We start from the raw sequence: 26,235 nt of genomic DNA on the forward strand, positions 1-26,235 counted from the left end.
TATGAATCTGCTGGTACCGATTCCCATGCTGGCAGGATGTTTTCTGCTATGTGTTATGCTACGGAACACTAAAAATTGAACAAGAAGGAAGACTATGAAGAAATTCCTGTTGTGAGAAGCAAAATATTGTTTGCAAGAGGTACTCGAGAGATTAATCTCTGAATGTAGAAGGCAGTTTCACTTCGTTACAGTGATTTGTTCAATACGAGCCTGATCTGCAAACATTTATGCATGAGTAGGTTTACCTAAACGGGTAGTTCCGTCAAGCTAGGTTTTTGTGTATTCCTTCTTGTGTTCAAGTGTTTGGACAAGGCCAAACCTCTCTCTCTTGTGCCTTCTCAGGGTTTTCCTTTCAATTTTTACGTCACTTATAACGCAAGTATTCAGTTAGCTCCCCTCTGCTCCCAACTTTGTCTCTCTGTATAACTTTGTTTTCACCTCAAGCTCTTGAGGCTAAATCAGTCTTGCTTTGCACAGATCATTGTCAGGCTTTGTCCTGCTACCTTGCAGATGACTGCTATTACAAGATCGGAAACGCCCAAATCCAACCCTGTAACAAATGCTATTGAGTAGGCTAAAGTAGCTATCTAATCTGTATTAACTTCAGTTGTTTTGTGCGTGATGGTGTAGGAGTTGCTTACGCAGCTCAAATCCCAGGCCGTGTCCTGCTATATCACACAAGTAGTCTCAATAGGATTAACTGAAGTTTGAAATACCGGAATTTATTTAACTACAAGAGAAATAAAAAACTGCATTATATGAAGATTATTATCAAGCGAGTAAGATGCATTAGAAATTACTTTTCTTAATTCCTCTGTTGCCTTACACACTAAACCAATTTTCAGACGACGTTCCAGAGACGCGGCGTTTCCTAGCTGAGCTTCGCGTGGGCTGGAGGGGTCAGCTCCGCCATCAGGGCCTCCTGAGGTGGCTTGTCGTGAGGAAGTCGGATTGACCAGGCAAAGCCCGGCATAGCTTCGATGCAAGGTCATCTACTGACAAGGAGCAGAGCGCTGAAAGCGTCCCCGCACCTCGCCTCACCGCCGTCTGTCCCCGGGCGCCGGCGAGTGCCCGCGGTGCTCCCACGGAGCTGGAACGAGGGGGCTGCGGCTCCCGGCGGGTCAAAGGCCCGGTTTTTGGAGGCCATCGGCACTTTCTGGAGCGGCGGCGCCGGCCGGAGGCTAGGTGAAGCCCTCCCACCCCCCTCGCTGACAGGAAGGGGCTTCCCTCATCGCCCACTCCCGAACTTTCGAAGCTCGAAGGAACCCAGCCCGGCGGGGCCGAGAAGCCGATCGCTCGCCTCCTAGGGAGCCCCTGTTTCCAGCTCACAGAGGGGGACGTGACTAATAATGTCCCCCCCGGTCATGCTGCGTTCCCCTGAGTGACCGTGCCCAGGGTTTTCCAGCTCGGGGGAGGAGATGCCGGTCAGGAGCCTGTCAGCCCGGGCTCAGCGTCGACCCCACCGGGAGGGACACCCCCCGCCCCCCCCCCCCCCCCCGCCTCATCCGACCGTCCCCTCGGGCCGGGCGGGCTCCCGCCGCCGCCTCTCAGCCCCCGGCACTCGGCAGAGGCGGCCGCGGAGGCCGGGCTCCCTCTGGGCGGCAGGAGGTGAATGGCAAGCGGCGGCTTCTCCCTCCCACACCCCAGTGTCGGTCTCGCCTCCTCCAGCAGCAGCAGTAGCGGGTCACCTCTGCGCGGCTGAACCGAGCCGAGCCGCGCTGCCTGCCGGCCGCAGGGCTGCCAGAGAGGCGGAGGAGGCAGCTCGCAGCTCCCGCCACTCCGCCTCGCCGCGGGCTCAGGGGCGCTACCTGCGGGGCCGCCGCCGAGCCGGGGAGCCGCCGCCGGGCTGCGGTGACATTGGGAGGAGACTCGTCCGAGGGCGGCGCCGGCGGGCGTGGGGGGGGCAGGAGCGCCGGTGCCCGCGGCGAGCGCCAGCCGCAACTCGCCCTCCCTGGGGCGGCGGGCGGGCAGGCTCGGCTCTGGCTGCCCGGCGCGCTCAGCCCTTTATTTCCTCTCGCCGTCGCGCTGCTGGAGGCTCCGGACTATAAATAGCAGGCTCGCCAGCCACCCAACCGCACACGCACGCAGCCGAGGAAAGTGCTGCGCCGGTCGCCCCGCCGGGCGGTCGGTCGGTCGGTCGGTCGCCCGCCCAGCTGCCAGGCAGGTAACCGCCGCTCGGGGCGGGCGGGGCGCGGGGGGCTCATTGCGCTGGCGAGGGTTTTGTTTCCTTGTTTCCCCACCGGCTCCGGCGCGTCAGGAGAGATTAAAAGCCGGGAATCGGTGCCGCCGAAGTCCCTCCCTTTTATTCCCTTATCAAGTTTCTTAAGGTTACAGCCCGCAAGGCGTGCGCAGCCCCGGCAGAAGGCTAAGGCGCTCTTGTCGGGGGCCGCCGCAGCCCGGCGATCCGGCCGGGAGGTCCGCTGAGGGGCGGCTGCCGCTCTCCCGCCTCCGGGGCGGGCGCCGCGCCCCCCCTCAGGGCCGGGGCTGAGGGAAGGGAGGCGGCCCGGCCGCCCCAGGGACCCCGGCCCGCCGCCGCCGCCGCTCTCCGTGGATCGCGGAGGGACCCGGGCTGCCGAAGCAACTTCCAGCTAAGACCCGCTGGGGATTTCTCCTACTTTCTCCCGTCGGGGTCGGCGGCGTTGTCCGCCGGGAAGCCTCGGTGCCGCCTTGGCCGCGGCGCGGCGGCTGGCCGCCCCCCGCGCAGCTGCAGCCGTTCCTCCTCTGAAGGGGCGGTGGGGGGGGGGGGGGGGGAGCTTGAGGACCTGATTTGTAGCGGGTTTCTGTCACGTTCGAAAGTTGGGGGTACTTGGCTGATGCGGGTAGCGGGTAGCAGGCTCCGTAGATGCCGCGAAGGGGTTAATTTGGTAGAGTAATTGAGCTCTAGGACACCCATCCCCATCTTGCAAATAACAGCGTCTGCCGAAATGTGATGGAAACCACAAGAAAGGTATTACATATAGATAAGTTGAGCGGAGTTGTAACTTGAAATTGTATCGGCCAGAAAAGCGGGGGATGGGGGATGATATTTCATTTCTGGACTGTGATCAAGCGGAGCTCTATTTTCTTTTCCCCAAAATGACATACAGATTTTGAAGCGTGGATGGCAGAGCTTGTGCTGTCCGCTAGCCTGGTCCCCGAAGCTAACCCGGTGCCTTATCTGAAATAAAAATTATAGGATGAAGTCTTTGTGGAGCTATGTTTTCATCTGATGCGTAATTATGTTTCCATTTCTCTTGCTCGTCAGAAGAAATTTGCTTGTTTATTTACCCATTAATGATGTGTTAAAATAGATATACTGAAATCAGGCCATGTATATGCCATTTAAATCTGGCTTTGAATCTCAAAAGCAAGACTAATTTTCAGTCTTCACTGGTTTACGGGCACCCTCTATATTTAAATGTCGTCTACATAGCAAGAACGATGGGGGAAAATGTTTCTCAGTCTGTATCAAGGCAAGAGTTTATATAAATAATTGGTTACTAACAAAACTTCTTATATTTGGGTAAGTATTTACAAGTTTGATAGTAGTCTTTAAAAAGGCAGTGTTCCAGTCATTTATTATTTTTTTAAATGTTATTTTTATTTTACCTGATTAAATTTGAACCAGCTTTAAAGTCCTGCATTATCTTAGTTGTTTTGTTGGTTTTGGTTTTTTTTGTTCTGTGAACCTGTATATTTGATGGGGTTTGTGCATGTAAGTCCTCATTACTGTAACTATCCATGCAGGACTGAATGCTGTTTACTTCACACATTCTGATAATTCCACTAAGATTAAGATACAAGTCACAAGATTAATATGAGCAGAAATTAGTCCTGTGAGATTTTTACAGCTCTGATGACATTAGTGGGAGCATGTGGCAGTGTTACTACTTCAGAGCCCTATTTTTGCTTTTTTTCTTCTGCTTTCTGAGAGAGTTTCTGCAGTGCTTAAGATAAGATTAAATCTTTCTTTAAAAGAAAGCTTTTCTTTTACTGGATCTCTTGGACTACCTAAAGCTTCAAGTTCCAGTTCTCCATGGGTTCCTCAAACCTTGCAAGTGCTGCTGATCTTTCTTTTGCTCTGGTTTCTCTGGAGAGACTTATCCAGGAGGCTGCCTTAGCTCTTTTTGATCAAAGAATTCTGTCTTCCTCAGGCTAAGGTATATCAGTTTGAGCAGGTGTATCCAGGTGCCTCCTAACAGATCCTCCTTTATGACCATCTCTTTATCTTCTGATCTGACCTGAAGATTTCACAACATTAGGTGAAGGTTTTGTGAATCAAAATGCATGATTAATACTGTGCTTAGCACCTGCAAGTCTACTGTACTGCAAGAAGGCCACCACCACCCCCCCCCAGCCCCCCCCCCCCCCCCCCCCCAAAAAAAAAAAACAAAACCAACAAACAACCACAAAACCAACCAACAAAAAAACCCAGGAGCAGAAGATCTGCCTGGAGCATCGAAGTCAGCCTGTGGAGGACAGCGCTGCTAGTTGACAGTAAGATGTGGAGGTTGTGAGACAGTCTGCAGGTGAAGTAATTGTTCGAATAGGCCTAGGCTTAAATTCACTGTGAATTTTGAGGAAAAAGTAGTGGGATTGATATGTCTGCTGAATTATTTAGCTTGTTAAGGATATATATTTTTAGCATATGACTTCTGCAGAGAAATATGAAAACAATACTTCTTGGATTTATGTAACAGATTTACAGGAGAAAGTAAGATAGTTTGCTAAGAGGCAAACTGAAAGGCGGAAAATTACTCCCAACACTAACGGTTCTTTAAAATTTATGATAACTTGAACTAGCTTTCTTAAACAGTTGGGCAGTTAGCTACATTTCTTTCCCTAATTTATATTTTCATAACCTTTCCTGTATGCCAAATGCTCTGATTGATGGAAATCTTTAGGAAGGGCTAGTTTTGTTTTGCTTATTAAATCTTTTGTATTACATTATATTGTTACCGTTGATGAACAGCGAATATTATTTATCACACTTTCAAGGAAGGCTTCCTTCTTCCAAAGTAATCTTGACTGATATAAATCAAATTCTATGAAATACTTTTCCTTGGCTTTTTAAAATAACTTGGGAATTTAACTTCACCTGTCAAAACACCAGGTGGATGGAAGGCTGAAATGTTATTTGGGGAGGCTTGGCAGTCCTGGCCTCACCAAGCCTTTGGTCTTGACTACTACTTACCCTGGGTTTAGGAGCCCTCCCCGTGCTTCCTGATTTCGCCGGCGAACCTGGCAATCTTGCTACAGTTTTGTCCCAGATTCTCCATCTTGTTCTTTAGGAGTAGCCCTTAAGAATTTTTTTTTTTTTTTTTAAGGAATGCTTAATTCTTCTTTAACTCTGCCAGATAAGGATCTGTTCACTTAGCTTATCAGGCTCTCCTGTCATGAATAGTTGATCTGTTACAGAAAACCTGAGACAAACCTTGAAAGGCCAGCTGGATTGCGCAAGGTTTGAGTGGGGTGCTGGACTTTAGCTCATAGATGTCTTCATAGTGATAGAGGATTTTAATTAAAAAGACTTGCTCGTCTTGATACAAAATCCATGCTGGCAATTCTAAAAAGGAGTTGAGGTTTGTGAATTTCAGTTTCCTGCTGTTTGGAAGACTGTATTAACTGCTTGCCAGCTGAATATTAAGAAGAGGAAAAAAAAAAATTAATGATGGAGGATTCTTTAGTTTATTTTCCCCATAATCTGCAAAGGTAGGTTCAGTTAATATGTCCAGGTCAGTAGCAGATCATTTCAGGGAAGAGTTTTTTTTCCCATTTCTCATGTTATCATAAGTTAACTAAAGATGGGCAGAATCTGAAACAGCAAATCGGATTTATACAATGCATTCTACTATGAAAATTGCTTCCAGGAGACAGGATACATTGTCTGTCTTCCAAGTCTTGTGTACCTTTTTGGCAAGGTATACTGAGATAACATACTGAAAAGGAAGTGGACATCTTACGCTGTACATGGTACGTTTATTAATTTGTCTTTTAAGAGGGAATGAATAGAACAAATTGTATTCGCTTACTCTATAGATTTTTCAAGTTTATTATAAAGTTTGCTTACGTGTTTCAGCAATGGGTTTTAAATTGTTTGATGTCAGTATCTTTAGCGGGGCTATTTAAAAATGTAGAATTATTTCTGCTTCTAAGGTGTTTTAGATCCAAGTTCTGTAGAACTTACCACCCTTCTGAACCCAGAAGAGACTGAGCAGGACAGTTCTTCTGTTTACAGTAGTTTCAACTCTGTAGCTGCACAGGAGGTTTAATACTGCTTTTCATAGGTTAGGATGCTAATAGGCTTTTTGCCTCAGCTTGACAAACTAAGCTGCTTCTTCCTGTTTGTCAGTGAATTTGCCCTGTAGGTTCCTTTAGATTGTTTTTAATGTTGAAGAATGCTCTATTTAATGAAAATACGGAAGTCAACGCAAGCTAAAGGTGCTTACTTGACATAGTACGGTGTCAAAGTTGTTAAATGTGATGCTGTTTATCAAGTTCATTTCTTTGACAGGCTGAGTTTGTGCTTTGTTAACTATGTGCCATGGCATTAAAAATCAAATCCATCGGTGGTTTTTTTGGTGGATGTTTTTCCTTTCATTGTGTATCCTGTTTCTGTGAAATTTTACCCTATACTGTGACCTCAGTGAAAACTTACCCAGAGTACAGTAGTAAAGTCAACCTGGGCTAAGTCTGTCTGGGGAGCATTTTCTCTTAAACTTACCATATATATGTAACTAAAACACTTTCATTTGTATCAATTTCTTTAATTCTGTTAGCTGTATACTTGTCAATAGGACTTCCTTGCTTGCTGCAAAAACACTAATTTGGCAAATAGAGTGAAATCTTTTAATATGAGGCACTAAAAAGACTCCTTTTCTATTGTAATTGTAAGAGGTGGATGTGTAATGCACAATTAAGAGGGAGAAAGTCTTGTGGGAAATAAGCTTTTATTGTATTCTGACAGTTTTTCATGTACCATCAGGTTTTTGTATTGTTTGTTTATTTATAAACCATGATCTTAGCGTATTATAGCAATGCTAGTAAGATGCACTGAACCTAGGGTGCACATTTCTGTTACAAAAATGACTCAAACGCATGAAAATGGGTATAAAAGTCTAGGTGCTAAATGGGACTTGGTATCTTGTATATTTACTGCTGTGCAAACGGATCATTAAGCAGAATGCATCAACACTTTGGTATTGTACAGTGTTTCTATTACAGCAGTAACATCACTGCTCTGCCTGGATTTTGTTTGCTTTGTGTATGTGTAAATGGCTAAAGAAAACAGGTATTAGTAGAACTGAGTTTTATAGGATGAAATTACTTTCACTGCTATAGTGACATAATTTTGGAATAAATCTCTTTAATGGGTTATTCCAGTTTATCCTGTAAATGAGAACAGAATTTGGTACACAGAGTAGGAGATACTGCATTTGACATTCAGAATAACGTCAGTCTGCTATTTTTATAGTTTTAAAAATATACTTTAAATTGATGAGAAGATCTTTATTTTTTCAAATTAATAATCTAAAAGTTGGACTGTGTATGAAAAGTGCTTTATTGCTTTAGCCAAGTAAGTGTGTGGGGTTGGTTTTCTTGTTTGTTTGTTTGTTTGCTCCCCTCCTCCAAAAGGCAGCTATAGAGCTACACTATATATGGAATTTCTGTGTTACTGTCTGTTGTAACACACAATTCGCATGGCTTTTGTGGAACGGCCATGTGGCGTAGCCTCACTGTGTTAGCTGGAAATGATAAAGATGACAATGTTGCCTCTGTGGGTGAAGTCGATCGTAAAGCAAACTTTCCTGGAGACCTGCACAACAGCTCTTTCCACAGGAGCAGTGTGATCAGGCTTATCAGGTGGTGATCCAGTGATTATACCTTGGAATAAAGATAAGAGCATGTAATTGATGAAGAAACACCGGGTTTAAAAAAAAAATACATTGAAATAAGCATTCTCAGTTTAGACCTGCCATTGAGGAATAGTTTAATTTGACTTGTAGTTTCTATACAAGCAGATGCTTAGCCTGCTTTAATTACGTTTTCACTTGGTGAATCTACATTAAACATTTTTCCAAATGAATCATATCTGATGATTGTTTAGCCACTGAGTTAAAAATATATGTATAACATTCTTAATTGTTGTATCTAGGAATTTTTTTTTGGCTTTCCCACTGTTGGTGTCAGATAGCTTTAAGTTTTGGTATTTTGTTTCAGCTGGCTAGTGTAGTCTTTTCCTTCTAGGAATTGATAGCTTCCAAGTAATACAAACAGAAGTGGTGGCTGCTATTCTTATGGAGGTTTTTTTGGTTTTGGGTACCTCAGGTGCTGATAGTTGGAAGCTTGGAATGTATGAGTATAGCCTACACTAGATGGCAGTGTAAAATATGAAGAAGCCTTAAGACATTTGGAATTCTTAGCAAACCCAGTAGAAGCTGCCACACTTATGGCTCAGTTCATAGACAAGCATATTTTTACTGTATGTACTCCTGTTAAGTATGAGGTCCCTTATTTTTCATGATCTAATTTTGTCTTGAGTTTACATTGTTTGAGTAAGAGAGTATGTTTGGGCAGTTACTGTAAGATAGCTGGCATACTGTAAATTCAGCCTACAGTTTAATCTTGGTTAGCTTGTGTTTGTAGTTATTTATTGGTTAGGAAAACCACATGTATTTTTGAAAATGTTATTTGAGATATATATTTTAAAACTGTAGCACAAAAGCTATCAACTGATAAAACAACAATGGGTGAGATGTCATTTTAATATATTATAGCTGTATGATGGCCATTTATCATTTACATAGGATGATCTGGTACGTATATGTTGGTTTTTTTAAAATAAAATAAGTTAAACTGTACATAATCTCTAGGGCAAATTACTGATGTTAAATTGCATGTACTGTTACAGTTTATTGTCTGTCCCTTACAGAAGGTGTCTGTGTGTGTGAAGTGATATATATAAATCCAGTTGCTGTGATGTCACTCTTTTTAAAGACGGTATGATGTATGAGCTTCATAAAGCTCAAACACATCTTAATGTATTCAAGCACTGCAAGGGTGCTTCAGTGAGAATGGGAGTTAGGATGGCTGTTTGTGAGCAAAGTACATCCTTTGTTAGTATACCTTGGAGTGCTTTCAAAGTTTTGCTTTAGCAGTGTCTGATTATACAAAAATTCTGATTAAGGTGGAGAAAATAACATTTACAAGAAACCTTTAAATCAGTTTCTGTACCATCAGGATGCGATAGTCTAGAGATAGATTTCCCTACTAAAGCATAAAAAGCAAGAGGGCTTAGAGGACCCAGCCTATAAAGGTTGTGCATGTAGTTGTTGAACTGCTTTGTTATATATTTGCAAGTGAAATTAGAAAGCAGTTTGATGTAACACCGTGAAAGCTTTAAGTTTTTATAAATTGGATTTTCTTTCTCTGACAAAAATGAAAAGCCTGGTCACAATAGCTTCTTTGGAGCTGCATATTGGAAAAAGCAAAGCTATCCACATGCTGGGATTATTAAATGTACTCAGGCTGTCGAAATATACATGTAAATATATGTAGTACTTTGCACTAAAATTGATCAGTAATCAATCTGGTGGTAAATTAGGAAGACTGTACATGCTTAAGATATACGTCATGACATGCGGAATTTGTTTGAGGAAAGAATATTGCACAAAATCCCAACTTCTGGTAATGTCTCCTTTTAAGCAGAAGATACAAAAGTACTATAAAACAGTAGGAGTGTTTAGCGAGGAAGTAACACTTCCCTTTCTTTGCTTTTCTGCTACTACTAGAATGCTTTTCACAGAAGAAAATGTTAGGTACCATTGATACCTGTAATATCAGTATTTTGAAGATAATGTGAAAGATTTAACAGCAGAAAATGTAGATGTCCCAGTAAACCTATGCTTGGAGACATACTGGATGTGTGTATATGGCTGTTTGAGGGACACAGTAAGTAGTGTCCCTCTATGTTTATGTAGTCTTTTGAAAATTCAGCTTTAACTTCTATCACTCATAGATAGCAGCAATGGAAACCTTGTGTAAATTCTCCTTGGCAGCTCAGAATCTTAGTTGTTGCTTGAACTCCAAGTGTAAATTCAGATACCACGTCTCAGTTCAGATCTTTTTGGTTCGGCATTCACACATAATTTTTTTTGTTTGTTTTGTTTTGATTAGCATTCTTAATTGAATGGCAAACTGTGGTAACCTTGCACAAAAGAAAAAACATGTTAAACACCAGTTTATTCAAAAAAATGATTGTGGATGCCCATATTAATGTGAATAGGGGTTGTCCTACAATTTGCAGCTGAAGACTGATCTAAAGATGTGTGGGAAAGTGACAGAGCAGGTCTCTGACAAAAATGTACTGTGAGAAGTGACTGACTGACTCACAGGGTGAAAGGACCGAGGCAAGATTAAATGGCAGTTTATTTTAGACCCATATAAAAAGTATTCCGGAAATAAACTGTCTGATCTGGTGTCCAATGCTCTCGCTTCCAATCATGATCATGGGGCAACTGAAATCCCTTTGCCCTATTTGGGACTGTGTTTCATAAAGGCTGAAGAGCCTTGATCTGTGCAGATGTGACGATATCAGTCTTATTTTCTTTTCTTCCCACCCTCACCCCCCAACCTGGAGGTTGGTCACCCAATTTCTTGATATTTATGTTCTGGGCTAGCACGTGGCTATCGTTTGAGGTCTACCAGCTTGTTCTCTGAAACTTTACTCCCGAGAATGGGTCTTGTGGCTGTCTAAGTGTTTGGGATGCTCCTGAGTATATCATGCCCACAGTAGGCTGCGTCATCAAAGATGCAATTAGACTACCAAAGTAACCCTCTATGCTTACCGTTCTTGGTAATACGATGTTACAAGGAAGGTAAAAACTTTATTTACTTTTTTGCACATGTAGGAGAAAAATTCCTCTGTTTCTGTTACCACAGGTCGTTCAGTTGCCAGTTGCAGATACAGCTTTCTTGTCTGTTACCTGTGGTCATGGGTGCAAATTGGAGGAATTACTGATGCTGATCTTGGGTCCCAGATTAAGCAAATCAGGGAGAGCCTCCATAGCTCCTGGGAACAAGTGACTTCTTACCTGAACAGTGGGGACAAAGGGAAGCTAACCCTTCTGGAGTCACCTACTTTTCTAGTACAGCCAAACCTTGCAGTCTTCTTCCAGGTGGTAGCATTTGTTGCCTATCATATTTAAATAAATCTGATGTTCCACTAAAAACCATGCTACAATTGTTTCCATGTTACTATAGGAAGTATAATTCCATTTATAATAATTATTTAAAATACCTAATTCAGCACTTGCTCAACTTGTTGAACAGCTTGCTAATGAGGTGTCCTAGAGTTATCTATGAATATTTATGAAGATCTATATCAACAAGAGAACACAGAAAAACTGTACTCTTTTTCAAAAGAAAAATTATGGTTATTCATTTTCAGTGCACTAAAATTACCTTAGTAATCAATTTTGGTATGTTACAATAGAATGACATGCTTCGGCATTTTGCCTGAAGCAGTGATCTATTTTTTTTCTCCTCTGTCTGATCTAGTTCATCAAAACAACATAGTGCAGGTAAAGTGGAATTTTACCTGAGGTTTGTGGCTACCTCTTTTTGTAAATACAAAAATAATGAATAGCTTTGTCCTCATGAACTGTTCCAGTTGCGGGGGGTGGGGGTGGTGGAACCAAAACACCCCAAAACATATGCACCTTTTGCCTATTTTACGTAAAATACGGTGAAGATCTAGCCCACGTCTGTGGGAATTGTGTTCTTGTCAGATACTTCCTAAGTACTGAAAAACATCAGCTTTGAGAATCTATTTTTGTGTTCTGAAAGAGCAATGTCTCCCACTATAGTTTGAAGGTTAAGGTAGAAATATTTTTATGAAAATTGAATTACGAAGTGCAAGAATGTTGAAAACATAGCAGAAGATATATCTACAAGCAATTTTATAAGACAATACCAGCCTGTCAGTTATGACTCTAGTTTTTCATTTCTGTATTTGGAGCAGTGTTGCAGCTTTACATCCAGATGATTTGTTAGTTCAGCTGTAGTAAATAATTCAAAAGAGCCTTTGTTGGATAGTCAGCAATGTCACATGTCTCTTACCTCTCCTAAATGATGGGAGCAGATTCTGACCCCATTTGCAGTGCTGTAAGTTTACTGAAGCTCAAGGAAGCGTTCTGTAAGATCTTGGGTTTTATTTTCTAAAAAAGTTTTCTTTGCTTAATTTATAAACTACATGTTAAAAATTATTAGTAACATAGCCCCTCTTGTGTTGATTCTGGAAATGAATGGAAGGGACAGGATAGTCAGAGACACAGAAGTGCTGGCATCTTGGAAGGAAGTATAGGTCCCATCTTGAAAGCACTCATTGGGCAGAGGCTAAGACATGGATTTTGATCAAATGTACTGATACCTTGAACAAGCAAGGTAAGATGTGCCTCTGTTAGAATGGCAGTGAGAAACTGGAGGAGAGCTAGTGTCTGCAGAGCAGGGAACCTCTGGGGAGTCATAAAAACATCAGGCCTAGTAGAAATTTTCCTAGCAGATGGGAAGTGAAGGAATATGCCATGAACAGTCTCAGTGTTGCAGCTTTCCTGAATCATTTAACAATGAAGTTAAGTCTTTGTGTGCTTGGCCACTTTCCATCTTACCTCAAAGGTTGTTTTGTCCCTGTTTATGTTTAGAGAACTTCTGTGTATATGAGGAGACGACGAGTTGACTCCCTCCTTAATGTTCGCATGTGAGACTGACTCCCTTTATGAGGCAGGAATGCAACAGGGTGCGTTTGGGTCCCAGAGAACATCAGAATCTTCAGTGTCTTTAATTTGGATTTGTAAGTATCTTGATGAAACATTTCTGGTTCTCTTTTACTATTTGTATTAGCCACGATAATGTGCCCTGTTCTTTGTCTTCTGTGTTGTTCATGCAATGCGAAGCATAGAAGTCAGACTTTCCTATCTATTTCCTGGTTTCCTTTTTCTTTTGCCTGCCTGGCATGATGTCCTGGCCTCGCAAGGTCTCTAATGCCTCCTTTCTAGACATCCTATGGTAAGCTTCAGATCTAGACAACCTATGGTAAGCTTTTACCATCTGCAGGGACCTTGTCAGGCTTGAGAAAAGTGGGCCAGTGGGAACCTCATGGGGTTCAAAGAGACCAGGTACTGCACCCAACTCAGGGCGCAATTACTGATATCAGTACAGACTGGGTGATGAACTGATTGAGAGCAGCCCTGCTGAGAAGGACACGGGGATACTGCTGGATGAAAAATGAGAAATGAGCTGGGAATATGCATTTGCAGCCCAAAAAGCAGGTTGTATTCTGGTCTGCATCAAAAGCAGCAAGGCCAGCAGGTCATGGGAGGTGATTCTCTGCCTCTACTTCACTCTCGTGAGACTCCACCTGGAGTACTGCATCCAGTTCTGGAGTCCTCAGAACAGGAAAGACGTGGACCTGTTGGAGCGGGTCCAGAGGATGGCCACAAAAATGATCAGAGGGATGGAATACCTCTTCTGTGAGGACAGGCTGAAAGAGTTGGGGTTGTTCTGCCTGGAGAAGGCTCCAGGGAGACCTTATTGCAGCCTTTCAACACTTAGAAGAAGGGGGCTTATAACAAAGATGGAGACAGACTTTTTACCAGGGCCTGTAGTGACAGGACAAGGGGTAGTGTCTTTAAACTGAAAGAGGGTAGATGTAGATTGGACATAAGGAAGAAATTATGTACAATGAGGGTGGTGGGAGACTGGAACAGGTTGCCCAGAGAAGTTGTGTGGATGCCCCATCATTCAAAATGTTCAAGGCCAGATTGGACAGGATTTTGACCAACCTGATCTAGTGAAAGATGTCCCTGCCCATGGTAGGGGATTTGGAACTAGATGATTTTTAAAGGTCCCTTCCAACCCAAACCATTTGGTAATTCAGTGATCAGGATTTGCCTTTCAAACTGTCCCATAGTGTTAGTCTTGATGGTTATTTGGGAGATAAAAAGATTTGAGTTTTTTCTAATTTGCTTATAATAACAAGTTTAGTTGTTTCAATTCTTAACAAAGATGTAATTTAAGCTTTGTATGTAGAACTACTGTTGGTCAAGCAGACTTTGAGCTAAAGTAAATTCTGTTCTCACATACTGTTAAGCAGTCAGTTTTTTGTTTTTTTTAATGAAAGGTGCATATAGTTTTTTTTGGAACTTAATGAGAAGTGTTCAGTATGCCTGCATTCATTAGTGAAGAAAACTTGTAAAGTCTCTGACATACTAGAGTTAACTTGTCCTTTTATTACAGTCAGGGATACTGTTTTTTTGCTCTTTCTTCATCCATGGTTATCTTTCAGCTTGTTCTATTTCTGTCCAGATAGTGGTGTTCCCATCCTAGCCCTGTGAAGGATATTCATAGCTTTCAGACCTAATTCTTATCGTACCCAGACTACTAACAGAATTGGACAGTGTAAGCCAGGACCTAACATTGAGGTGGGAGATGCATGTAACTTGCCATGTTCTTCTCACTAGAGTTTTCTGCATCTGACAGATGATGCAACCAAACGAGTAAACAAAATTCAGATCTTGTAATATCTGTAGGTAGCAGGTGTCTGTATAGGACATGGACTGCAGCGGCTCAGGTAACTGAAAATAAATAAAATAATTTATACTACATTTAAAATAAACACTGCCTTTGTCCATCAACTTAAGTCATTGTATGTGAAGAAGGGGACACAAAGTGTAAGTAAGTTCATAAGATTGAACAGAGAAAGATAGACAGAGACTTTTTGTTTGCTATGCCACACACACAAAAAAGAAATGCCTTAAAAGAATTACCAGGCAAGGAGGAGATAATTAAACCATCAAACACAGGGAATTTCACGGCCATTGTGGGTAAACAACTCTGGCTGCTCCAGGCAAGGGACCAACTTAATTAAAAAAAAAAAAAAAAATCTAATTTAGTTAACCCATTTATCAAAGAAATATGTTGGAAAACCATTAGTTTTTCTACAGACATTAACACTTTGCCTATAAGTGCAACATTTTAGAAAGGGAACTTTCTAGATTTTCTTTGGCATTACTTTAAAAATGGACAAATAGCATGGTGTGCAAAAGTTGGGTTTTTTTATCCTAACTACCTGATATTTCATTCCTTTTTTATCATAAAATATTTAATTTTCATTTTCTAAATAAGGAGAAAGCTGAGATCTGTAGCAGGAATTGCATTTTCTTCTGTTTATTGGAAGATAAATACCCGATGACCTTTCTGCTAGTATTTACTGTGTACTCCACAGGTATAAAACTACTTCTTAGTTGGTCTTGATGATACATAGCTAATTAAAGTTTGTTTTTTCTCACTTCTACCAATGAATCTGATATGGCTTTTTCTTTGAGAAAAATGTATTTTATCTCATTTATGGATAATGGTAGTTTTAATGATACATGGACTATTAGAAAATATGCTTAGGTATTTAAAAATCAAGGAAAAAAACCCAACACAAAACTCTTTTGTATTAGTTTCTTTATCTAGTAACAGCAGCCGGTGGAGATTTTTTTATAATTTTTTAATTACTCAAAAAATTCATTCAAAGAATGAATAGTAAGCAAGCCAACATACAGTCTGGAAAAGTATTAAAAAAAAAAAAAGTGTTGGTCCATAATAAAGATATAAATAACTTTACGATTGACATAATAAAGGCAGATAGACATTTGAGAATCACAAAGTTAACTTATATTAGCATAACAGAGCAAATTCCAAATCACACAGAACATCCATTGTTGTTTAAGAAGCATTACATAACCAGCAGCGCCATATTGGAGTAGGGGATGAATTTAGACAACTGTGAAGCCAACAATTTTGAAGCTTGAAGAAGCTCTGGTTTGTATTCCTTGTCATTTGGAATGAATGGCTCTTCAGTGTTAGGCAATGTAAGAAAGAAAAGACCAATTATTTTTTGAAGGGAGGAAATGTGGAGAGGTTTTTTAATCTACAATACAAAAATCTGAGAATATTTTTTTGCTGTGTTTCCCCTCGGTTACTGTGTTGAGAGAGACTTCTTCTCCCAAAGGTGAAAGTGTTACAAAATTAGCGTGAATCCAATTTGTTCTGCCAACTCCTGTGGCATCCGGTCTCCTCAAAACTGTACTGGGAATAGGAGCTTTAATCAGCAGATAAGTTAACCTGGACAGCATTACTATGATTTTTATTCCTTAATTTATCCAGGGATTTGGCTAGGGGATTCAGAATGGTCTGTTAAATACCTGTCATCCTTGTCGTTACCAGTCTGCATGTCATAACCAGATATAATAATACTGTATGTGGTTGGGGTAACAGTATCAAGCCAGACATCCTCCTCCTCTAATTTACTATTCCAAGTAAGTAAGGTTGAGGAATAAGAAGTGAGTGGATGAGAGCATCAATTGGGAAAATTGGTGCTCATGTGTTTTTTAAGGACAGGAAAGATCAGGGAGAAGAGGCAGGTGAGATCTCGAAGCTCTGTATACAGAGTGTAGTATCAGTAGGTATGATTCCAGGTCCAGGACTTCAACGTTTTCAAAATATTCAAAGAAATTCATAGATAGATTATTAAAAATAATGTTTTGGTTTGGCCAATCATCACTCATCTCAGGGTGAGCTTCAGCAGTACATCATCTGTGCAATCAAGCGAACACTATTTGCACTAGGTTGGGCAGCTTATGGTGGTGTGGATGCCATCTTCGCCTGCGCCTCGTCTGTCTTGTCTGTTACTGCACCATTGTGGCTACAGCATTACCAGCGGAACATTCTCATGAGCACATGGGAAGTGTATGGAAATGGTAATGGCTGGATTGCCCAGGGAAGGACTCAATTGCTCAAGTAAAGATGAGTGTTTATGTGAGCTGGACCGTAACTAGAGCTGCCAAATCTAAAACTTTTAAATCACCGTTAACTGAAAAATTCAGAATGAATCAATGTAATACTTCCAAACTTCAGTTTGAAATAACATTTTTACTTGTACTTGGTTTCCTAAATTGTTACAGAGTACGTGATGTGGTATTTGCAAATAGCATTACTTCACAAATTACTGGCATTCTTACTGGTCTGTGTAGATGCATTAGTCACTGACTGTTTTACTGCAGTTGGGGAAAAAGCTAGAACTGAGTGCTCATGTGTAAATGTGTGAATGAATATAAAGCTCAGTGCCAGCAGGACAGCAAGGGAGAAAACATAGGCATGCCAGAGGTACCTGTGAAACCAAAAAGGAAGAAATCAGCATTCTCATAAGAAGCTTCTGCTGCTGTGCTTACACTAAATTAACAGTATGTAACAAGTTTTCCTGTTGTGTCTAGTTGTACTACCACCTTGTGCCTCTCTGACATCATCTTGGAAATGTTTTGAGTCAGAGCGTGTGCATGTGTATCTGTTCTAGCTCAGTGGGGCAGTGATTCTTGATAATAGCAACTAGATTCAACTTCAAAGTCCTATTATTACATGGCATAGTTAACACATTTTTTGCAAGTAATTTTACAATCTTACTTTTAGTTGTGGATTTAATATTTAAAATGTGAGGATTCTTAATGTTAAGAGTAATATTAAGGAACATTAATATTTAATTTGGTGTCATAAGAAATAGCTTACAGTCATCTTTTCAGATGAGATAGGTAAGATATCTCTCATAGTTCCTTTGGAATTTTGGTGTTTATTAATTGCTCTTTGCTTAAGGGATAAGGCATAAAATCTTCCTTAGTAAGTGTCTGCCAGAAGTTACATTACATTGTAACTAAATAAACACTAAGTTGGAAGGAATTTAGATTAAGATCCATATTTGTAGATTTTTAAATTACCTTAATGCTGAGACACAAAGCTGAAAGTTCTTATCTGTGTCAGCACTACAGTAAACTCTAGGTTTGCACAATTCATGCTTCTGTGTTGGTCTGTCCCTGGCACTTGGTATTTTACAGCTCTTGTCTTTAGTCACAGAAGGGCATAAGAAGAAGTAGGACGTAGTGGAAAAGTTGTCTCCCTGGATGTATGCTCATAAGAATTTTCACTCTGCAGGGCAGTTTGCTCTTCATAGTTGATGACTTACCTGGAACAGAAGGTTCAGATCAGACCAAGAAATTAACCTTGATTAAGGTGTTCAGTTTTCAGTCTGCATCCATATTAAAAACAGAACACATTGGTGGTTTTATTAAAAGTCTTGCTGTGAGTTATGGTTTGAATTTGGTTTTTTTTTTGAAGAAGAATTTTTGGCAAGATTTCTTCAGGTTCCCCTGTGCCTCTGCCCCCTGAGGTGCAGGGGCACTTTTGTTTGTGCTCTTAGCTGCTTACTAGCCCAGTTTCCTATTCTTCAGCTTAGTTGTAATGTGATATCATTAAGAATTATTTAATGATCTAGTTAGAACTATGTATTGCTGTATACTGAAATGATATGTTCAACATTTCTTCTCTTTGTTCTTTGTGTCTTTAAAAGTGGTAGTTTTCTGTCTTAACCTAAAATGTAATGTTATTCTTCACACTGAATGCAGGAGGTTTAATTCTTTTCTTTTCAACACAAAAGTATAGAGTTTCTGGCTGGAAATTTTTTTTTTTTTTGTTAGTGAAATACATAAAACTCTTTAAGAGCATTTTAGGTACATCCTTAGGTAGAGAATTTCTGCCTCTATATGGAAAAAAATTACTGTGTTTATCAGGGAAAGATTTGGGAATAGAGTGGTTTTTCTAGAGAAAGCTTATGTTGGAAATGGTGGAAATCTAGCTTTGTGGGAAGACAGACTATGTAGTTCCTTTAATGAGAGCCAGGGATAATTGAAGTAAGAGGGTAGGTATGAAGGATCAGAATGAGAATATTTTAGTAAGGATGAAAAGGATGGGCACTGGTAGCCTGGAAAGCTGGAAGTGAAGTGACAGTCCTTTTGTTCATTTTGCTGTCTTCATTGTTTTCTTCCTCAGTTTTTGAGGCTGTTTTCCTGACAAATTCTATTAATTCAGTGATGAGAAAAAGAAGATGAAAGTTTGAAGTGTCGTTGTGTGTGTTGTTTTAGGAAATCAAATGAAAAGTAACAAAGTTTAGATGAACTGTCTCATTATATGTCTTGTCTCCTGGTTTTGGTGGTGATAGCAGGGCAGCTGCAAGTTGATTGCACAAACCTTTGGGCAGTTTCAGAAACTCTTAGACCAGAAAAATGAGAAATGACAGAAATGCTGGGAGAACAAGGGAAAAGATGACATTTCTGTATTTCTCCTAGTTTCTGCCTTTGTTTTTCTTTATAAAACTTAAGTGCAGCTTACTTCAGGGCATGACAGATAGCTGTTGTCTCTTTTTTTTTTTTTTTTCTTTTTTTAAAAAAAAGCCCAAACAAAAAACCTTCTCAATTGCATGTCAAAAGTAGTCCTTTGTTTTCAAATTACATTCCTATGCCTCTATAGATATGACATTCAACTATAAAATAAAACATTTTAATATAGTGTATCAATAAAATGCAATTCATTTTGGATAGTCTACAAATAAATTACCTTGTGACTATCAAAAATCTTGTGCAGGCCATAATCAAAATCCTAATTATAAAAAAAAAAAAGAATCCAGTCACCCTTTTCCATTTTAAGAGAATGGGGAGTGATTGTAATTTTTCAATCCAACACGGGAATAAGTAATCTTAATAAAGCAATCTTAATCTGTAAAACTAAGACTGATTTCTTGTCCTACTGGGACAGGATGACTGGTTACGAGGCGCTTGGATAGTAGTAATGTTTAGGGGTATATAATTTGTTAGATGGAGAGAAAGCTTTATTCTATAAACAGATGAAAATTTGATTGTCAGAATATCAGAAGACTGGGAAATCTGTGTTGTAGATAGGCATGAAATAAAAGATAATCTAATGATAATGACTAACTTGCACTTTTTTTGCTAAAGTGAATATCTTCTTAAATGAAGGTTGGTTGCCATGTTTTCCCCCACTCTAGGTGGACCTTACTGGAAGGTGGACCGTACTGGATCCACCTAGTCTGGGTCCAGTAACCCAGTGCCACGAGAAGGTGATAACAAATTCTTATTTGTGATAGTTGCTCTTCTTTTGGCACTTCTTATCACTGACAGAAAAAGAAAGACAGAAGAGCATGCAAAGCCTTTCCAGGTAGTGTTGAGTTCCACCATATGAAATAAGAGTGATAGGAGTATTCTGTAATCAGTTGATACAGGACAGCAGTGTATTTATTGCACTGGATGACTTGTTACCCGATACAGTTTCCTTAATGCTGTAACTGAAATGCATGATTTGATTAAAAAAAAACAAAAACAAACCATAGTTAAATTTATCTCAAGTGCAGTGCTGAGTGGGAATCTGTATGTATCTGCGAGCAGCCACTGGTGAACTGGTAGTCTTCACTCCTTGAAGCATAATTTAGCAGACCCAACAAAGGAAGGGGGCAGAATTGGTACCATGGGATTGAATCCCCTGATGACATAAAAAGAGGCAAATTATACTTTTCTGGGCCAATGATCTAGGGATCAAAACTTACTGTTGTTTTTTTTTTAACCTCTTTACTATGGTTTTCTTCCTTTACTTTTAATATGCAAATTACTAGTCAAATCTATTAATTGTTTTATCAGCATCCATGGAAATGAAATAAAATGGGAGAGAATGCAGCTGTCAGTGGGAGCTGTGCTTGTTTAATGACTGTAAAATTTGACCTCAAGCTAGGCCTCCTTTTATTTCCTTTCCTACGGATAAGGGATTGATGGAAGCATTTTGGTATGATAGCATTTCAAAATTTTGACATATATTTAAATAGATATGGACTGTGTGCTTGAATCTGTACTTAGCCTTTCACTTAACCTGAAGACTTATAAATGCAAACAAAATAAATGAACAAACCATTCAGTAAAATCATCTTGAGTGATGCCTGCCATGTAAGAAAAACAACAAACTGACTGCCAGACAGTATCAGACCTAAAGGAGACAACCTCAGGTCTGGCCAGGTATGTCAAAGAGTTGTAGTAAAACATGGTTACTGCAAGGTAGGCATTAGGACATAAGCTATCCTTTCTGTATTTTTGTATTTTAAATGCTCTGGTTTAGAATAAATGGATAGCATAAATGCTGCTGATATGTCTTAAGATGTATGAAATGTCCTAGAACAATGTCCCCCCACCTCTGATACATGGCAGCTGGTGACACAGCTGTCTTCTGTGACAAGTCAGTCTGGCACTGCTGTAGGCAGAGCAGGGTTACTGAGAAACCTGAGATATGTTTTGTCTTCAGGGCTTTTTTTTCAGTTAACTAAATAGATGTCCCAGCACTGATCATCATTTCCAGAGTGCAAGATCTGAAGTACAGTACTGGATTTTGGGACAGTGGAAGATTAAACTTACATTTCTGTCTTCAGGCTCAATTGGGATTGCTCTAATTTATGTCAGTTTTGAGCTGATGCCTCACAGTCTCTGTGCTGTTCAGATTAGTCCAAGCATAAGGTGCTTTGGGTAAATTGCTTCCCTCATGCTCAGATTGGCTTCCAGCACCTCTCTCCCTGGGGTGAAGGGGGATTGTTGTGGTTTAACCCCAGCCAGCAACTAAGCACCATGCAGCTGCTCACTCACTTCCCCCCACCCCTCCAGTGGGATAGGGGAGAAAATCAGGGAAAGAAAAAAAAGTAAAACTCGTGAGTTGAGATAAGAACAGTTTAATAGGACAGAAAGGAAGAAAATAATAATTATAATAATAACCATAATAAAATGCCAATAATAAAAAAAAGATTGGAATATACAAAAGACATGATGCACAATGCAATTGCTCACCACTCGCCGACAGATTCCCAGTTAGTTCCCAAGCAGCGATCCCCCCCAGGCCAACTTTCCCCAGTTTATATACTGGACATGATGTTAAATGGTATGGAATATCCCTTTGGCCAGTTTGGGTCAGCTGTCCTGGCTGTGTCTCCTCCCAACTTCTTGTGCCCCTCCAGCCTTCTTGCTGGCTGGGCATGAGAAGCTGAAAAATCCTTGACTTTGTATAGATTGTACTTAGCAACAACTGAAAACGTCAGTGTGTTATCAACATTCTTCTCATACTGAACCCAAAACACAGCACTATACCAGCTACTAGGAAGAAAATTAATTCTATCCCAGCTGAAACCAGGACAGGGATGTAGAACCATTTTGTTGCTGAGGAGGTGAAGGTTTAGTTTACTACCAGCCACATTATGGCTTCTTTTAAGGATTAGCCCAGAATAGAGGAGGGAAATATTCAATTTAGATACTAATGCCCTCCTTTCCCCTTCTTTTCAAAATGGTTCCAAACACTTTGCAACCAGATACTTGAGCTATATGTTGGTAGGTGTCAGTTTTTCTGTTGCTGGATTTCTGTTTATTTATCTTTACTATGTTGGGGTGGAATGCAGCAGACATGAAGCACAACTAAGTAGCCACCATTAAGGACAAAGGGAAGAATAGTATCTATCTGAAACTGCGTAAGAAATTCTAGGTATGTACCTTGGAGTTAGTCAGATTTTGCCCAGGATGCCATAATTAATGCCCTTAATGAAAGGCAATTCTTCATTGCTTAGACTCTTAACACCAGTTGTCATGCGTATGTTCATCCCAGTGTCAGAGGGTGCTGTACCACTATGAAACTATCAGTTTTTCACCTTTTCTTTTGAGCTGTAGGTACCCAGAAGCCCTTTCTACCTTGGCACAGTGATGAGTCCATGAAAGCTCTTTGACTGCGTGCATTGTGTGTATGTATTTTTAACCTCCTTACTGCTGAGAATACATAATACACAATTCAATATGCTCCCCAGATTTTGCTGCAGCAGTGGAAGAATACTTAACTCATAATTTTAGTTTTAATTATTTTTTGAAATGTAAGTGAAATTGTAGCTCACCTCAGCATGAATATTCTATTCAGAATGTGAATTTAACTAGGAAATGTTCTCAAAATTAAACTTCCACTTTTCCTTTAGATGGAATCTTTTAATAAAATTTGACTGATTCTCCACAGTGGTTTTTTTGTGTTCTCTGTCAATAATACTTAGATATAAGATTTTTTTCCTGAAGAAAATTTCAGCAAGTTGATCAGTTGTTGCTTTCTGCTCCATTATCCATTCAGCTTAGCTTGATTTGTCTTGGTAGCAGCAGCAGAATGTGAGGAGCAGAAAAATAAATTGCTGGTTCTGCATGTCTCCTGACCAGAAGTGTTTGTTAGTTAGCTATTCCATTCTTCTTATCCCTCCAGTCAGGGCAGTCTGTACAGAAATGAATTTCTTCATCAAAGTGAGAGAACATACCACTTATAGTGCCATTTTCATTCTGGAAATGGAAAATTACTTTTCCTCTGGAAGGCACGAGCATTCAGACACATCTAATGTCTTTGCGACTCTTTAAGAAAATGAATAAATCAAGCTGTCAGGCCTATAATCTCTGTCCAAGAACTGTGATTCTTCCAAGGCTCAATGTGTAGAACCAGAATTTTGTCCCTTTGAAATGAAAGTCCTGTGAGTAAGCAGAGGTCACTGTTTCACAATTCGTTAAGTGTATCATACACCTGTCTAATATGTCTGAAACATTTGCTCTACAAATGCACCGTGCAGTGGCTGATTGAATGCGAAGACTGAGGTAGGATTTAAGGTTTTTTTTTTCTTTATTTTCCTAGTTAACCAAACTGTGTACGGTGGAAAACTATGGTGTAAGAGAAGCGAAAGTGGATTGAAGTTGTACAGTCATTGATCAAGTGACCAGTCATTGAAAGGCAAAGCATTTGCAGGATCACAGCACTAAAGTCCATCTATCTGTGATTTCCAGGGCCTGTTTTATCTACCAAGGTTTTGAGGAATACAGAGCCACCTTGTAAAGACCTCTGGTGAGGAATGACTTATTTCATTGTCAACAGGATGACACCAGTCTATAGTTAGCCATGTCTAGTCTGTAATCAGACTCAGTGGGACAGATTATGTGCTCTCACAAAAGGAACATGACTGGAGAAGATTGGCAGGAGAAGACAGCATAGATACTGAAGCAGCTAGATTTAGATAATCAGTACTCCAGGTGGGCAGAGAGGTTGGTTTGTTTCTGAATGCTTTGCTTAAATTTTAGGCTAAGAAATAAAACTGTGCCATTCTCTAGATATAGAACTGAGTCCTTTCAGATGTTAGGAAATTGTTTATTTGCATACATTTATCTGCTTGATTATGTGGGGTTTTTTTATTTGCTTAATGGTAGTGATCAACTATGCTATTACAAGAATTAATCCCATCAGGAGCAGTCTTGCAAGTATGGAAAACCATAACCTTCAGGGATTATGATTCATCCATGTTTAAAAGGAACATTCAGGCATTAAACCCAAGTTTTATTACTGAACATCCTGAGATCCCTGCCCCCTGACTTAGTACAGGGGAATGGGAAATAAGAGTAGAAAGCAGATGATGAGCTCTGCTGTATCTTGCTGAAGTGGCTGGGGAAGTTATTGTCCTTACTGCTTTGTTGTGTTGTTAGTGCTGGGCAGCAGAAGCAAATGATGTTCCAGCTTTTCAGCTGTCACTAGTCTCAGCCAGGTGTTCTAGTTTGTGTTGATACCAGTGCTCATTTGTGTTGATAGCAGATGTTGAGGATTAGCATATCCTTATTTTTGTCCCTCTTGCTGTGGGGGTGGTGCCTTCTGCAAGGAGGGAGGAGTGGCAACTAGGAGTACTACAATTTAACATTGTTACTGCTGAATTCAATAAAGCCTTTTTGAGGGGGAGAGAGTAAGCTTTGTAGAAAATAAAAATCTCAGGGAAGAGGAAAAAAGCAGAAGCAGTCAACACAAGTTTCTTGAAGTCAGTGTCTTGACACACTAAGCTCAGGTAAGGTAGTTAGGTATAATTGTTTTCCATTTAAAAGTAATTCTTGACTATTATGTTTTGAGTCACACTACTGCTCTTTATGAGCCAGGACCAGTCTGAGTACAAAAAGGGGAAGCTTTGAGAGGTATCTAAAAGCTGTTTGGCTGTATTGAGCAATCATCCTTGAAATATAGGCTTTATATCATGTAGCAGCCTAAAGAGAACTATGGCAAATATGTGCTGTCTGTATCGGTCTGGTCTCCTATTGCATGAAAAATCTGCTGGTTTAGTTGAAGCTAGCTCTAAAAAGACTGTTAATAGTGTTAATGTTAATTCTTCATCAGTAGAAATCCTTTTAAATAACTGTAGGTGTCCACTGCAGCATCATGTCGGATTTTTGTTAGATGTTTCTGGTCACATAGTGCCTGGTAGCTTTGTGTTTCCCCCATGCCTTTTTTTTTTTTTCTCCTTATTGCACACAAACCATAAAGCCCAACAACAGTAACCCCCACAATATGCAGGTTTTGGTCCTATCTACATCTACAGAGATCTGCTGTGAAGGAAATCTTGAGTTATCTATACCTTACTTATTGATGAGTCTCCTAAGTTAGAAAGTATGGATTTGTACTTTGTATATTTGTAAATACCTCCTCCATTATCTCTATTCTTTTATTTTTCCTAGCAGCTCTTTGGTTTTGTGACCCTATGAGAGTACTGAATTAATATCTTTCCTTACCTATTATTTTATTTTGGGACTAGCTTGTCGTCTTCTCTTCAATAGCAGAACTTGATACCTTAGTATTTCCTGTCCTCTGAGGATATACCATTCTCTTATCCTCTATAGGCTGCAGTAGAAATTACTGTAATACATACAAAACCTGCTAAAGTGATTAGGAAGTCTAAAGGTTTTACCAGTAATCCTCATTAGTTTCCATTTAAGGATACACATCTAGACTCCAGACTTTCTCCCGTTGGCACAAGGGCCATTTGTGGTTGAATAGGTTGCTCAGTGTTTTTTAAAATTTATAAAATTTGTAATAAGCAAGTTGTACATTGGTACAAGTTGGTTCCTATTGTGTTTGAAAAAATACAGATGCAATCAGGCATACTGAGAGTTACCTGCTGTCTAATCCCAGGCTAAATCCAGAATGATTTTTCAGTCATTCATCTAATACTACCCAGAAGTCCTATCAGTGAGTTGGTCTCTTAATCCCAGATGGATTAATTTAGATATCGCATGTGTTTATATATCCTGCTAATCCTTTATATGATCAATCCTATTTTAGGTTTTCAGTAAATATTTTTTCCTTTAACCCCATCAATTCATGCATGTAGCTTCTTTACTGGCTGTCATTTGACTGTTTTGTACGTGCATCAGTGAACTAGATCTGAGTATGTGACAGCTCTGGATAGAGAACTAGTAGCAGTTTGAGCATAATGTCGGAGTGGAACTTCCATCTTTTTATCATTTT

The 26,235-nt window shown here is 40.2% G+C and overlaps 1 protein-coding gene across 14 annotated transcripts in view; it reads left to right on the forward strand.

Annotated features, from left to right (window-relative positions):
• The first annotated feature begins 888 nt into the window (after positions 1-888).
• INPP4B (inositol polyphosphate-4-phosphatase type II B) overlaps positions 889-26,235 on the forward strand; it is a 391,067-nt gene continuing 365,720 nt past the window's right edge. For 7 of the 14 annotated variants that reach the window (XM_041123453.1, XM_041123473.1, XM_030016341.2 and 4 more), the window contains exons 1-2: positions 891-2,164; positions 12,681-12,829. The gene's annotated coding sequence lies outside the window, so the exon portion shown is untranslated. Of the gene's footprint in view, positions 2,165-2,743; positions 2,948-12,680; positions 12,830-26,235 lie in introns of those variants that run through there. The other 7 variants (XM_030016394.2, XM_030016386.2, XM_030016400.2 and 4 more) reach the window with 5 other exon arrangements.

This window comes from Aquila chrysaetos, chromosome 1, assembly GCF_900496995.4.
Source record: "Aquila chrysaetos chrysaetos chromosome 1, bAquChr1.4, whole genome shotgun sequence".
NCBI lineage: Eukaryota > Metazoa > Chordata > Aves > Accipitriformes > Accipitridae > Aquila > Aquila chrysaetos.